This window comes from Urocampus carinirostris, chromosome 2 (genome assembly GCF_059441175.1).
Source record: "Urocampus carinirostris isolate Australia breed hairy pipefish chromosome 2, RoL_Ucar_1.0, whole genome shotgun sequence".
NCBI classification, from domain to species: domain Eukaryota; kingdom Metazoa; phylum Chordata; class Actinopteri; order Syngnathiformes; family Syngnathidae; genus Urocampus; species Urocampus carinirostris.
The window spans coordinates 53,764,253-53,780,071 of NC_142350.1; the positions used below are offsets into that span (position 1 = coordinate 53,764,253).

Sequence of the window (15,819 nt, forward strand, 5' to 3'; positions counted from 1 at the left end):
GGTCCTCTATTTGTTAGTGTAGACCCCCGAAATACGGTATTAATCGAGGTAAGGATCGCAAAGGGAAATTGCCTTAAAAACAGGGATAGATACTTATGGTAATGTGCAAATGCTTTCCAAACCCCTAGTACTCCAGATGAAAACATTGAAATTAGAAAAAAGTACTAGCTATGTATAACATCACCAGTGGGCACCAGGGTGTACCCTAAGGACAGCTGAGGTGCCCGCGGACCAGTTCTGACAATATCTAACCAGTGCTGGGTCATTGTGATTTCTAGTAAAAATATATATTTTGTTTGTGGTTGACTGAGTCTATTTAACTCTACTTTTTGGCTTACCTATTCCTCATAATTGTCCCAGTCATCGAATGGTTACTTGCATGCAACTGAGAGAGGGTAACAATGTGTGTGTGCCTTGTTCATATTTCTTTATTATCTCAAGCTTATTTTCCATGTTATCATCTTTTTGCTCTTTCCTTTAGCGCCATTGCAAGCCTTGGGACTTCATGGCCAGTAAGTATAGTACCAAAAATACACCATTGTAAATTAACCAAATAGTATAAAGTAAGTACACACCTTAAATAACAAAAAAAACAATATACATAAAAGAACAACGAAATTGTATTTATCTTTTTTGTGATGTGACTTGAACTGGTGTATCGGAGTTACTGGGTTGATGCAGATGGTGGCGAGACAGACGATAACAATTAGAACTGATTTTAACCATTCTAATTGCGAGGATTGTCATGCACGTAGAATGCTTTGTTGCCTTAAGTGCTTGCTATTATTAGTACCTTTGCCGATCGTCAAATTGGTAACAAAAATATTTATGAGAAGGGCATTGATAAGTGTGTCTTCTATTTCTTGATAATCACAAGCTTTGTTTTCATAGTTATCATGTTTTTCATTCTTCTTTAGCATCACCGCAAGCCTTTGGGCCCATAGCAAATAAATACAGTTTAAAAAATACAGTATTGTATCGCTTTCTTAACTGAATTGAGAGAAAGGCATTGTGGGAGGGATGTCTGCACATTCATGATTGCCTGACTCAAACCAATAGAAGACCAGCTTTTCCCTTTGACTCAACTGAGAGATGGATTTAAGAGGTCGAGTGCTACAAAGTTCAAATTGCATATGTTTTTCTTGATGCCGTATAGTGGGGGAAAGGCCGTGATAAAGGGTTGAAGAAAACACCCCACATTGTGGGGTAAAATCTTGTAAGGCGGGGTCATTATTTCCCGGGGGTCCACGAAACCATTTTGTCATTGAGGTCTTTATTCTGTAATATAGAATAGAGCAAGGGTCTCCAACCATTTTGAAGCTAAAAGCTACTTTTTGTGAGCATTTAGCGCAAAGGGCACCCAGTTTCCTATGCATTTCTAACATAAGTTTTCCTGATATTACTGTTATTACCAAGTTACCTTTTGGAGGTAGATAAATAATTATCCTATAAATGCACAATGATCCGGCAGTGGTGAGATATTTTCAGAACAGGTCCGCGGGCACCTGAGCTGTCTGTATGGGGCACCCTGGTGCCCGCAGGAACCATGTTGGAGACCACGTGAATCGAGAATTAGCGAAGTAGCTACAATAATGGTGATTTTACTTGGATTTTTATGTTTTTCTGGTTCAAGCTTGCTAAAGCTTTTAATTAAGTTTTTACTATCAAATGTTGAAGCCATCTAAATCCAGGAATGCTCTTTTTGTTTCTTTATATTTTTCTCCTTGGAAACTCCTGTAAAATGTTGTTTTCATAATCCAAAAGTTTACAAAACTTTTCTGAAATACGTTCGAAAATAAGACTCATCCTATCAGTATGAAAATACTTTTGCTTGTCTCTGCAGAATCACAACATCAAAGAGCGCCGGCACTCGCGCTCTCAAATAACTGTAAAAAATAAATAACAGCAGCCGTGGGGAAATATAAATGATCTTTATGCGCGCTGTAGTCATTTCACGGCTGAGTGACTCTCACCTTTAACCGGCTGGTGCACGTGTTCCTTTGCACGCTCCGAGAGCGGCTAGTCTAATAAAAGAATAATGAAAGCCTTCTCGCCGTTTTAATTGGACATTGCCGCAACGACATATCAATCCCGTCGTCGAGATGGCCTTTCCGTGTACCGCTGTAATTGAAATGTTGCTTGTTTCCCCGCCGTAGCGCAGCCTCACGATGCTGTCCACTTCCTGATTGTTGCGTTCATCCGTCCCGAGGAATTTGTGGATAACCAAGATGGCCGTTGTGAGGAGGAAGGTGACTCCTCTCGACTGGGCACCGATAACTGCTATTCTTTCCTTGCTTCTTTGAGAATGACCACACATGATTTTATGCGCCAAACTCTAGGGCGGCGCCATTGTACACAGCACCAGAAGTGATGTTCTTCACTTCCGGTTTCTTGTAAACAAAGCGGATTGTTTGGATAGCACGTCACCATGTCCATGTAAGTAAAATAGGAACACTGTTCTACTTTAACTGGAGGTGGCATGACGATCCCACTGCATTGAAGGACAATATGTCTACCTGGCCGGGTTTGACGTACAGTTAGATTTGTGCTTACACACAGGGTTGGGTAGGGTTACTTTAACTTGAATACTTTCAATTACTTTTGGATTACTCCAATACCAAATATGCTAATAAAAGACAAAATAAATTAAATATGAATAAAATTACTAAATTTTGTGCAGGCTTGGGGAGTAATGGAATACATGGAACGGCAAAAATGATGTTGGCAAGCTGTTTGGATTTATTTTCATTTTGTTTCTGTCGCATTTTATGTTAGTTTTGCCCGAGATCAAAGAGATCAAAGCCGGGAGAGAAAGCTTACCACGTGTTGCGAGTCATCATTTTATTCATATTTAGTTTCTTGTGTCTTTTATTAGCATATTTGGTATTGGAGTAATCCAAAAGTAATTGAAAGTAATCAAGTTAAAGTAACCCTACCCAACCCTGCTTACACACACACACACACACACACACACACACCGTGGCGAGGGATGGCGGTATCGGGAACGGAAAATCGGGTCAATAGCCGGGACAGGAAAGCAAAAATGTGGTTGTGTCGGAAGCGAGTTGTAAGCCAGGAAAGGAGAGTAGACGTGGTCAGGGACAAAAAGAGGTTGAAAGCCACGACGGGAGAGTAGACGTGGTAAGGATCAAAAAGGGGTTGAAGCCGGGGGACAGACAGGAGCAAAAAACAGGTGGGAGTTGGGGTTGAAAAAGGCTTGCCTAGTATTAACTGAGGTTCGCCAACGGACTGACAAAAGGTGACAGATAGACGTGGGTTTAAATAGGGACAGGGTGCCAATCAGAGTCCAAGGCAGTTGGCGCCAAAGGAGCAGGCACAGGTGATTCACATCAGTAATCATGACACCTTTGGCTTCTTGAAGAACGAAAACAATGGATCGCATGTACAACTACGCATCGTGGCTGGTCGGTGGTCAAAACATTCCAGAACGAGCCACTCGTTCCGACGCTTTTGTGAATTTTGGCATCCAATAGCTGCGCATGTCCTTCCCGAACTACATTTTATAGTTTTATATCCATGATTGACTTTTGTGTTTATCAAAGCTGTAAACGCGACTAACACAAGCTAAGCTAAGCTACTGGAAGTCAAAAACATCACTTGGAAGAATTCTGAAGTAAAAGCGAAAGTGGCGTTTGCCGATCACTAAAAAGGTCTATTGCGCGACAACACATTTTCTATTCCGAAAGCTTGGTTAGGCATGTTTCCAACTATCCGGTAATTCTATGGTAACACATTCTCCCAGCAGGGAAAACAATACATGGCATGTCCACTGAGGCGAGTATTATCATTTTTGTTAAAGGAAAATTGTGTATTTGCTATTCGTGTTCGTTTTGAAATTGCATTCCAGGTAATAATTATGCTGAAAGCGAGATTATGAGTTGTGGGTTGTGAATAAATTGCTTTTCTGTGAAACGTCTAATTAGTTAGGGACAATTTCAGGATGCTGGGCAACCTCAAATGTGTTCCTTGTATGGAAATAAAATAGTTCGAAGTGTTGAAAAACAAAACAAACTGATGTAAAAGGTTAGATTTTCACGTTTCCCCTAATTTTTTCTATTAATTAGTTCTGTGAATTTTGCGTACATTGCAGAATTTTTGTGGCACTTTAAGAGCAGCAGTACACTCTAACCGATTGGCGAACTGCTGGGTGCTGATTGGAAAAATTAGAATCTCATCTCATCTCATCAGCTGCACCGCTTGTCCTCAGTAGGGTCGCGGGGGTGCTGGAGCCCATCCCAGCAATCATCGGGCAGTGGGCAGAGGACACCCTGAACTGGTTGCCAGCCAATTGCAGGGCACACGGGGACAGACAACTCACTCGCTCAGTCACACCTAGGGACAATTTGGACCGGCCAATTCACCTGGAATGCATGTCTTTGGAATGTGGGAGGAAACCGGAGTGCCCGGAGGAAACCCACGCAAGCACGGGGAGAACATACAAACTCCGCACAGGAAGGCCGGGAGCTGGATTTGAACCCACGCAGGAGGTTCCCAAGACCTCAGAACTGTGCCGCACACGCGCTAACCACTGCGCCGCCGTGCAAAAAAAAAAAAATTTGAATCAATCGTGACAAAAATAACCTGTTATACTGTACATGACGATGGCAAGTAATTCCATCAGGGGATAGCCAAGAGTCACGTATTTACACATTTATTTAGCTTTGAAATTAATTATAAATGTAATTTTTAATTTCATGCATGTCACTCACCAAAATCAACAAATTGCCGTGCTTGTTTGCTCTCGGTCCAAAAGTGAACTTCATTGCTGCGTCCCATCTGTTTACAAGGTGTGCTGTATGTGGCCTCCAAGGAGCATGGACTTACACTACATACAGATAGATTCAACTGTTGCATCCACTCTAGATGGACTGTAGCACTTTTGCCGTGAGGACAGAAAATAAAGTGTCCATGTCCCGAGAAATCAACTGAAACATGAGGCTTTTGCGTGTACCATTCGTCTACTACAAGTCCCACAGTGCTTTGCTGCATACAATATGGCAGAAATTCCAGTTATAAGGGTGGTTATGGAACAGAACAACCACAGAAACCAAGTTATAATGTAAAAAAAATAGTATGCTGCGATAAATTCATAGTTTAGACACTGAAAATAAGGAGAGAAGACATCAATTATATATGAACTTGTAACAACAGGAGAGGACAGCACAAAACAACACTCTCAATGCCAAATCCCAAATCTGTTTAAAAGTCCTTCTCTTAGCCCTTTCTTTTGATCAAATCTGTAGGTTACCAGACACAGATCCGCCTTAAAGGGTGTGTTAACATATTGTCCAAATCATAACAACAATGTAAACGGTCAAAACAACAGCAGTGAAGTATAATAATCAAAACAACGAACTGAAATCTTAATGTATCTCCTTTGCTGGTGTCCAATATTAAGAACAAAATAGACTTATCGCGTTGTAATAGGATTTTCAATTTAAAACAATAACCAATGGTACAAAAAACATATTTTCATGCAGCCAACTTTTTGGGCAATTTTAAATGACACAGAAGTGATCCCAATATAGTTGGAAACAAGACAAAAGAGGTCTTGACCACAACAATCTCCTAGATAGATAGAGATAGATAGATACTTTATTCATCCCCGGAGGGAAATTCACATTTCCAACAGCATCCCTGAGCTGAGAAAAATACAATAATAAAGCAAAAAGAATACAATATACAAATACCCAGTGTGACGTGCAAATGCCCACTGTAGCGTGTTATATAGAATATCTAAATAGTGCTACACAGAATACATATTGCAATAAAATTCGGTAATATGCAATGTAGGTAGTGTGGTTTAATGTGGGCTTTTACTCTGCCGGGTAGAGTTAAAGAGCCTCATGGCATGAGGAAGAAAAGATCTCTTCAGTCTGTCCGTAGTACAGTAGTCTGTCGCTGAAACTGCTCTTCTGTCTGGAGATAATGCTGTGTAGTGGATGCAATGGATTGTCCATGATTGACCGCAGCTGCTGGAATTTCATGAATGCAACAAAACTGGCCAAGCTCCAAATAATTTGTTTTATTTGTTAAAAAAAACTATAAACATTATGAAACGTTCTCACAAATGCAAACTAAAGAGCAAGTTTCAAAGATTTTGAAACAGTCACTAAAGAGCCACAGTGAAAAAAAAACACTATCTCCATAATTCAGCCCTGCTACTGAGCCTAATTAGGTTTTATGTTGTCTGCAAAAAGAATACCGGCGTTGTTGACCAATACCAAAAACACAGAGGGAGGTAATGTTGCTCAACATCAAATGAAAATATTAGCTTTTATTGAGCTCTAATAGCCTGAAATATTCCGTACACAACAGCGAGCCAATTCAAGTTGATTTCTACACATAGCTCCCGCAGGCGAATACGAATGGATTGAAAATGCAGCCTCACTTTTTCGAAGATTTCTAACAAAGAATCACCTCGAGCCGATTCAGTGTGCTGAACCGCAAACACCTTATCACATAAGGCGAGACCATGATGATTTTCAATTTTGATGCTGTTATTTTTCCAGCTCGGCTCCGTCGCCGGCATATAGCTAGAGCCAATCACGGTGAGACGAGCGAAAACGCTTGTGAAGTAACCGCGGGTTTCTTTCCTCGGCGTGCCGGCAGAGAGTGCATTAATCATTCCGCTCTCTGCTCTCAATAAGACACCGCAACAGCTGGCAGAGAGAAGCTGGCCTTTAAACAGTACAGACTGCAGGAGGTTCAGCCATCGCTTCTTGTTGCCCCTCTGCCATCAATAGTAATGAACACCTTGGAGCGACGCCCGGGCCGCCTGAGCGTGAATGGCCGGGCGAGACGCAGGAGTGGCTTTTGTTTACACGTGCTTGTCGCAACCTCGTCTGTTTATTCAACCCCGATCGCAAGTGTAAAAGGAGTTCCTTTGTCGGGCATGAGTAATATGCAGAGGACCAGGTAGCACCGCGTGACCTGAGCTGACAGGAGCAATTAATCACAACATGGTTGGAGAATGCCAGAGGGGGCCACAGATCCTTACACTTGCATGGGTCCCTTTGTGCTGTTCAGTTTTCGGCAGACATTTAAACGAGTTATGGCAGTAACGCGGCAAGAGTAATGTAAAAAATTCCAATTCAAAGTGTTTACTGTAATATGCACAGTAAAGAACCACGATTCCCTGCACAATGAAGTTCTTACTTTGCTGTCCACACAGTTGCCAACGTAATAGAATAAAGAAACTATATACATGTATACATAGAAGAATATCACAGATATTAAAAAGATAAAAATACAAGATTAACTATGGTTGAGTTCAGGCAATAAGATAAAACTCAGTTGAAACTGACCGTAGTGCAAAAATAGTTCAAGTATGGCCCAATTCAAAGTGTCTGTAGTGTGCCGAACTTGTCTGTGGTGTATTGTTCGATCAGCAGCCATTTAAGAGTCTGATGGCAGAGGGGTCAATAGAGTTCTATAGACAGGTTGTTCTGCATTTCACACTCCTGTACCTCCGCCCCGGGGGCAGAAGTGTAAACAGTCCGTCTTTTGGGTGGGTGGGGACGACAGTTGAATAAGAGTTGAAACAAAACTTCATGTCCACGACAGAGGAATAAAACTATAACTTTTTACATTGGTGATTTTTTTGCCCTGTGGTGTGCTGTGCAAACAGGCAATGTTCTAAGCCCATTATGGCATTTCATCATATCCCTATTGATGAAGACAGACGACTGCGGTTGATATCCGAAATCAATTGGAGGGAGTGACAGGCTTCAAATTGAACCAGGATTTTCGGCAAGCAATTTTTACAAAACACGTTTTGGTTATTAGCAAGTAAATTGATTTTAAGTAAGTGTGAGTCACGCCAAAGACACTCAATGTGGATACCAAGATGTTAGCTTGTGCTGCTGAAGCTGAGTGTGTCGTATGTCAGCTATGGATAAACGCATTGGCCTATTCAAAATGAACATACAATATGTCACATAAGTGAGTACACCCCTTATATTTCTGCATAGATTTCATTACGATGTTTAATTGAGCAACCACTGAAGAAACATCGCTTTGACATTCTCGGAATGGAACATTGCCCTGCGACCGACTTAATGGAGGGAAGGGATCGTTCCTTGCTCCAATATTTCACAGGACATGTTTCCTTGATGAAATCCAAACTCCACAACTAAAGTTGCACTCATGCAGCCCCAAACCATGACATTATGACATTCCCAACGTCATGCAGTCCATGCAACGAGAGGAAAAAAATGGATGGCTTGACATGCGTTTATCTAGTGCTGAGAGGTGCACCAAATTCAAGTCCTTGGTCTCACTATCGCCCTGTGCCATGATGCGAGAGATTTTTGTGCCTCACGCTAAGAACAGTTCTACGTTACATACTGCTCCTTAAGAACTAAAGCATCGATAGATCAATAATCCTCCATTATAAAAAGAAACATGCAGCAGGAAAAAAAATACTTGATATCTTGACTTGCCCTTGGCTTGCTATAACTATTTCCAATTATACTTTGTACGGATGAGGTTAGTCCCAAACCATAATCATTGGTCCCACGATCGCCCTCTGGCATGAGGCAAGAGAATTTTCCCAGGGGAAGAAACTGACTGCTTTGCTGCGGTATCACAAGCCGGCAATGTTCTCCAGGCTTGGCAGATCAAGGCTGATGATCTTCTGGGCTGTGTTGATTACTCTCTGTACTTTTTACCTGTCTACTGCCGTACACCCAGGATACCACACCGTGAAGCCTTATGCCAGAATGGTCCCCACTGTGGCTTATAACGTGAAAATTCAACAATTTAGAAAAATAACATGAAAAAATTGCAAAGTTAAATCAATAAATATTAACATTTTTTTATGCTTCAATAATTTTGTATTTCCAAAATGACAGTTGAGGTACAGCCTGACCTTCTCCCCTGAATGCACGTCACTGGTAAAAAAAAGGAAAGTTGAGACAATAGCTAAAATATAATTGGGAATCAAACCAAAGAGCAAATCAGACTTTAACATTGCACTCGGTGTAATGCCATGACCAATATAACTGCCAAGAGATCGTTAGGAAAACAAAAGCAAAAAACATGGCATGGTAAGGTTGAGGGGGAATCAAATTTCTAGCTAATCAAACAAATTCAAACGACTTTTAACTTAAGCCTTCCATCAATGCCATCCACCCACCTCCGCTCTTTAATCCATTCCCCCGGCTCGGCACACCCAGCGGGCCTTTGCTCACTGGTCTATGTAGGACAAGTGGTGTGGCGTCTGAAGTAATAACCCGACAAGATGAATGTTCGGGATTGGCGTCCCCGTGGCTGACAGTTTGCCGTGGCGGGCTGCTGCACAAAGGCCGAACCCGCGCCGCTTGATTTCCTTTTTGGATCCGAAAGCGTGGCTAAATTGGAATCATTCTGACACCGCCGGCGTTAAGATGGATTGCCGTGGTTTAAAAAGCCGCCGTCTCTTTGCTTTGTCGAATCATACGCGAATTAATATTTGTGACAGACAGTTGACCCGGTCCATGAAAGGAAGGAATCTGGGTAGGTTCGGTTCCAGAGTGAGGTTTCCTTACATAGCCACCAAGCACGTCTGAATGATGAATGTTTGATCAGGTGTCGGCGGTGCAAACTGCCTTGCCAAAATTCACCTTTCTCCTGAAGGACAGAAAGCAGGTCTTAGTGAAGAAAACCGACCCAATCGGGTCAACTGTCATCCAGCCTTTAAACTTCCCACCAGGCTAGTTTCTGAATGGAGCGTTGCAGATTGGGCTCATGCTCTTTGTTGTGTGATGCAGTGGATTTGCTCAAGTGCAATCCCTTCTCAAGATTTCTTCTTTTTCCTCGTGTTGAGGTTTTTGAGTATTTCCTTACCCTCATGTTGGTTTTAAATCAGGGAATGGTGTAATAATAGTCTGTGGTTTGCAATAATCTGTGGTCTGTGCAGCCCTTTGAGACTTTTCTTGATTAAGGCCTACAATAATAATAAACATAAAATGCAATCTTTCCTTTCTTCCATTTATCAGCCAAGTAACTCACATCCATCCATAGCAGTGGGTGGCAGTAGATTGTTTTTTTTTTCTTCTTAAAGGGACATTGTCTATTATTTAGCACTTACTGGTGGTATAAAACACCTACATTACATACATACATGCATTATATTACATTACATTTCATACATTCAATACATTTTACAAATGGGCAAAAAGTGCATGAACTATCATATAAACGTGCTTTTTTATTTTTTAAATACCCGTAGGTCAGGAATTTGTATTTAACAGGTGGGAGCTGACATGATTTTCCACCATCTTGCTGCTACAGGTACCCCCACCAATAAAATCCTGGTGCTTGGCTGTGCAAAAGAATTAGAAGAAAATAGTGCAGTCCGGTCGCTTTTTTGTCTCCTTTGTACTCTTTTTTTGTGTGCTTTGTAGCTCTTGTTTTTTGGTTACAGTACGCAATACAACAACATACTATTTATGAGGTAGTACATGGAAATATGTTAAATAAAGTAGAGATTGCAACACGACCAAATAATCAAATAAATCAAATAAAGTCCAGTGGACATATTTAAAATTGCAAGTTTCTATTGTGTTTCTCAGCATTGTCTCGTGGACCACATAATATGATGTGGCGGGTCATATTTGTCCCTCAAGCCATGAGATTGGTGTAGGGCAGTTAGTGGAAAGTGTCACTGGGGGACGCGCTTTCATTGTCTATTGTTTTAGTATTTATTTTCAATGTAAGCAGGCGGTATTATTTTGTCAATTTAGAGACCCCTTATTTTACCTATGTCTTCCTGTGGCGCCATTCTCCTGTCAGTGTTTCTTTTGGATTGATAAAGAATTGAAAATGAACGTCTAAGCCGCATCTCGGCCTCTGTGCTGGTTCCCTCCACACCAACATCAACAACCGAAAACACAATGCAGACTTTTCAGTGAACAAGGGTTACAATAACACATTTAAGATAAAAAGTTGTACCTTGGGAAAAGGTTGGGAAACACTGTTTTAGTGTGTAGGTCGCAAGTCATCTTAGCTGGCTGCAGCTCATTGCTCTGCAGTAATAGCAGACATGTAAGCACCTGAGACCAGGTGAAGGAGGGCCAAGAAGACCAAGCATTCTTGATAACTTTGGCCAAAGAAGTCAGTTGCCGTTAAGCTCGTTTCACAGAAAAATCTGTAAACTCTGGAACAAAGCCTGCTTTATATATTTTCCATATGCAAGGGATTATTATTATCAAGATTTTACATGAGGTCCGTGTGTTCTGCAGTGAGAGCATCTGTCAGGCTTACTGTGAGTCTTGGGTCGGTGCTAGTCTGACATCTAGTGTTCATAATATAGTATTGAGAGACAATTTGGATTTTAGACTTAGTTTGAATTGTTTTTCGTTTATTCTGTCATGTCTCAAGGGGCAACCACAATGACTCTGATATATTCAGGTGCTATGAACGTACAAAAAACGCTTGTTGGGATTGCAATAAGCAACTTTCTAACTCAGTGCAAAAATATAGAAGACTTCATGTATGTCCCTACTACTCTTTGATAGCCAGCGGCCAACATTTGGCCAGTAGGTTGTAAATTTGAGACCACTGCCTTCACATAATTTTAAATCCTGGCATTTATTGATCATTCTTAGATTTTTCTGTATATTTTCCAGAAGTAAAAGGTATACTGAACGCTTCCATATAAATTTGTCTAAGATTTTTCTGAATACTTAAAAAACCTAGTACACTTAACCACTAGATGTCGCAGTATTGCTTAGTGCAACTGAAATCAAACGTTTAAAAAGCTCAATAAGGAATACAAACTACGGAATCTCATAGGTGACCAAAATGCACCATTTTTCTTCTAATTTTTGCCAAGCGGTTTACAAGGTGTTTTGATTATCGAGGGTACCTGTAGCAGCAAGATGGAGGGCAATAATGTCAGCTCCCTCTTGGTAATCCCCATGTTATGTGAAATACAGATGTCCTGACTTACAAGTATTTTTTTATATGGTAGTTCATGTCTATCAATCTATCCATTATCTGCACCGCTTATCCTCAGTAGGGTTGCGGGGATGCTGGAGCCCATCCCAGCTACCTTCGGGCAGTGGGCAGGGGACACCCTGGACTGGTTGCCAGCCAGTCGCAGGGCACACAGACGACTCACTCCCTCATTCGCACCCAGGGACAATTTGAACCAATTAGCCTGACATGCATGTTTTTTGGCAATGTGGGAGGAAACCGGTATGCCCGGAGGAAACCCATGCAGGCACAGGGAGAACATGCGAAGTCCACACGGGGAGGTTGCGGTAGCTGGACTTGAACCCTGAACCTCTGCACCAGGGAGCGCGCTAAACACCCAGCTGCCGTGTTGACTTGGTAGTTCATGTATTTTGCTTATTATTCAAATTAGTGTTTTTGTTGAATTACATTTTTTATCACGTGTAGGCCCTAAATAATACACTATATCTATTGAAGATGATACATGTTGTTGCTGACTTTTATATAATATCAAGGGCCACAAACTATTGTCCAGCGGCCAACATTTGGCCTGCAGGCCATAATTTTAAGACCACATTTTCACATGTATTTTAATCCTGGTATTTATTGCTTGGATATGTATTTTTTACTTTCTCTGAAGTAAAAAATACACTTCAGTTTATCTTGGTTTTATTTGTTTACTTTTCAGAAAAATCCAAGTTTACTTCCGCAAACTATTTTTAAAGGGTAGTATTCAAAATATATCTTACTACTACTGATTTGTATCAAGAATTAAAAGGTATGATGGAAAAAATGTTTCGCTTTGGAAATTCCCAGCCCAACCCCTTTGAAATGTATTTCTTACATGTTGATGTAATATTCATTTAAGCATCAGTAGATAAACGAAGGGAATTTCATTTATTTTTCATCCCAAATTTTAACAAAAGTTTTGGCACCAAGAACTTGTGAGTAAATTTGAAGAATTGGTAAATGAATACATGAAAAAATATAGGTAGAAAAAATAATTTGGAATATTTTGTTGTATGTCTTAAGCATCTCTCTGCTCCGAGTCTCTGTCTGCTTTGGTTCACTGTCCCTGTCACGACCCAGAATGGAATATTGGACTCAATTGCGTTTGTTTTAAAGGAATCTTTATTGGATTCAGCTGACAGAGCTGGCTTTGGAAGCCGATGGTTGTCGGTCGCTAGCAGCGTTGGACGGAACGGCAGTTCCGTGACAGGTAGGCAGAATCAATACGTCTTAGCGGGCAGGTCGATGGCCAGGGCAGGAGAGTAGATCGTAAACGCGGGGCAGAAACGGGTCGGAACTGAAGGCAGGAATCAAAACAGGAGAGTAGTCTTTGGTACTTGGTAATCTGGCGAAACACACAGGAACACAGAAGTACGGTCTGACATCCTTCTCTGGACGGTTATCGCTTAAGAAGAGAACGTCAGCCAATCAGAGAGCGCGCTCCAGCGCGCCAAACGATTGCCTCAGGTGTCTTCACTTCGGCAATCATGAGTCAAGTCAAGTCATTTTTATTTGTATAGCCCTTAATCACAATTAGTCTCTAAGGGCTTCACAAGTTATTACATATAAGAAGTTTAGGTTACTCGTATGCAATAGAGTAGAAGTGAGTTTTAAGCCTAGATTTAAAAATTTCCACCGAGGTTGCAGATCGGATCTCAGAGGGAAGAGCATTCCACAACACCGGTGCCCGGATGGAGAACGCTCTCGAACCAGCGGAACACTTCTTGGCTCTTGGGATCACCAGGAGACCGGCGCTCTCGGAACGAAGGCTTCGGGCCGGGACATAGGGGGAGATCAGATCTGAAAGATATGAGGGGGAAAGTCCATGTATGATTTTGTATAGTAGTAGGAGAACCTTAAAATCGCATCTTAGGCTAACAGGGAGCCAATGCAGGTTAGCCAAAATTGGGGTGATGTGATTTTAGCAATGTTACGGAGATGGAAGAAAGCGGTTCTAGTAATTTTCTTCACATGTGTTTGAAAGGACAGATCAGGGTCGAAAATGACACCTAAATTTTTAAGTGAGTCACTCTGTGTGATGTGGCAATTGTCCAAGTTCACTGCGGTTTTAGAGAATAAGTCACGGGACTTAGATGGACCAATAACTAACATTTCAGTCTTTTCAGGGTTAGGACGCAGGAAATTGAGTGACATCCACTCTTTTATCTCAGTGAGGCAGGCCTCCAAAGTTCCACAGTTTAGTGTGGGAGATTCCTCCATCGGGAGATAGACTTGAGTGTCATCTGCGTCGCAATGGAAACTGATATTATACTTGCGAATAATATCACCTAGTGGAAGCATATAAATGCTGAAGAGAAGGGGGCCAAGCACTGAACCCTGCGGAACACCACAAGTAACACTAAATGGCTCAGATGTCAATTCGCCATATTTAACGCAGTGTGTCCTATCTGAGAGGTAGGATCTGAACCATAATAGGACGCTTCCTGAGAGACCAATCCATTTTTCCAACCGTTCTAGCAAGATAATATGGTCCACCGTGTCAAATGCAGCACTAAGGTCCAGCAGCCATGACAGTCCCATTATTTTACACATTTATCAGTGTTTTTACAGTAATGTGCTTATTTGTTGAAACTAAATCAGTGTAGTTGCTTCTGCTAGTTTGTTTTTGATCCGCAGCACGTGTTTTATCCAGCCTTTACGGTTTTATCCCTACTATGTACAATCTGTACTCCACTTGGCAACATTTCTTGAAAATCATTATTTCCCATTGCCAGTGGTGTCATTTAAATTGGATTAGCAGGCTATTTCCCCCCTTTTTCCAATGATTCCCTATGTTTGGTCTGTTAGTAATTTAAGAGTTGTATTATTTTGTTGCAAACATTACAGTTTTGATTGACAATATATTAAATTTGTATTTAAAATATTTTCCCAGAATTCAACTGTAAATGGTTATCTCCTCCATTATCATCGGATCAGAATTCAGATTTTCACTTAATGTGTATCACATACCCACCTGGGTCATCAGAGCAACACTACCCATGTTGTGTCTTGGGCAAGTACAACCTGGCAACGCCTATCACTCTCCAGGCTGTTTTTGGGGATAGGGGCTGGCTCCTCCACATCAAACAGATCATACTGGTCTCCATGGTTACCAGTAGGAGTAGAAGCTTCCCGATTTGACTCGGATATAGCACTTTCATCATCTGGTCACCATTGTTTTTCAGTGTAACTAAAGAAATTTCCCCATTTTGGGACAAATAAAGTACTATCTTATCTTACCATTACTTGTGGATTTCATATCTATGTTGAAAACACACTTTATGGCGATGACGTTACATCATTTGCTTTTACGACATGTTAATAACTCAAAGGCTCTATGTCAGGTAAAGGATTTCTCGTTTTGTTTATATTTTTGTATCTATATCTAAATCGTTTATGTATTTAAATGAACAAATAACATGAACAAAATTAAATGTTTTCCTTCAAAACTTGATTATTTAAAAAAAGTTACAGAAATATATAGATCCAATTTTTTTTTAAATGGTCCCATTAAAATACAAAAAAAAAAAATATATATATATATATATACATTACAAATATGGATGGATAAATGAATAAATATCTAAATAAATATATGTAAAATAAATACTGGCTGAGCAACTGTCCGAACTAGGGTGTTTCATTAACACTGTATATTTTATCAAAATGTTAAAGGGACAGTGTTTAATAATTGGTGCCCCCTAGTGGTACAAAAATACATTTAAAAAATTAGAGAGAGAGAGAGAGAGAGAGAAACTTGTTAAAAAAAAATCATAGGCCGAAAAATGTGTATTTTTAACATGATGGAATCCCTACCTAGAATTCCCCATGTTTGTCTGACGACTGCTG

General features: G+C 40.8%; 1 protein-coding gene across 3 annotated transcripts in view; it reads left to right on the top strand.

Moving 5' to 3' along the window:
* zc3h12aa (zinc finger CCCH-type containing 12Aa) overlaps positions 1-15,819 on the top strand; it is a 128,946-nt gene that overhangs the window by 94,149 nt on the left and 18,978 nt on the right. The window contains exon 1 of one of the 3 annotated variants that reach the window (XM_088328044.1): positions 487-512. The exons of the other annotated variants lie outside the window; for them this stretch is intronic. The gene's annotated coding sequence lies outside the window, so the exon portion shown is untranslated. Of the gene's footprint in view, positions 1-486; positions 513-15,819 lie in introns of those variants that run through there. 3 annotated transcript variants of the gene reach the window in all.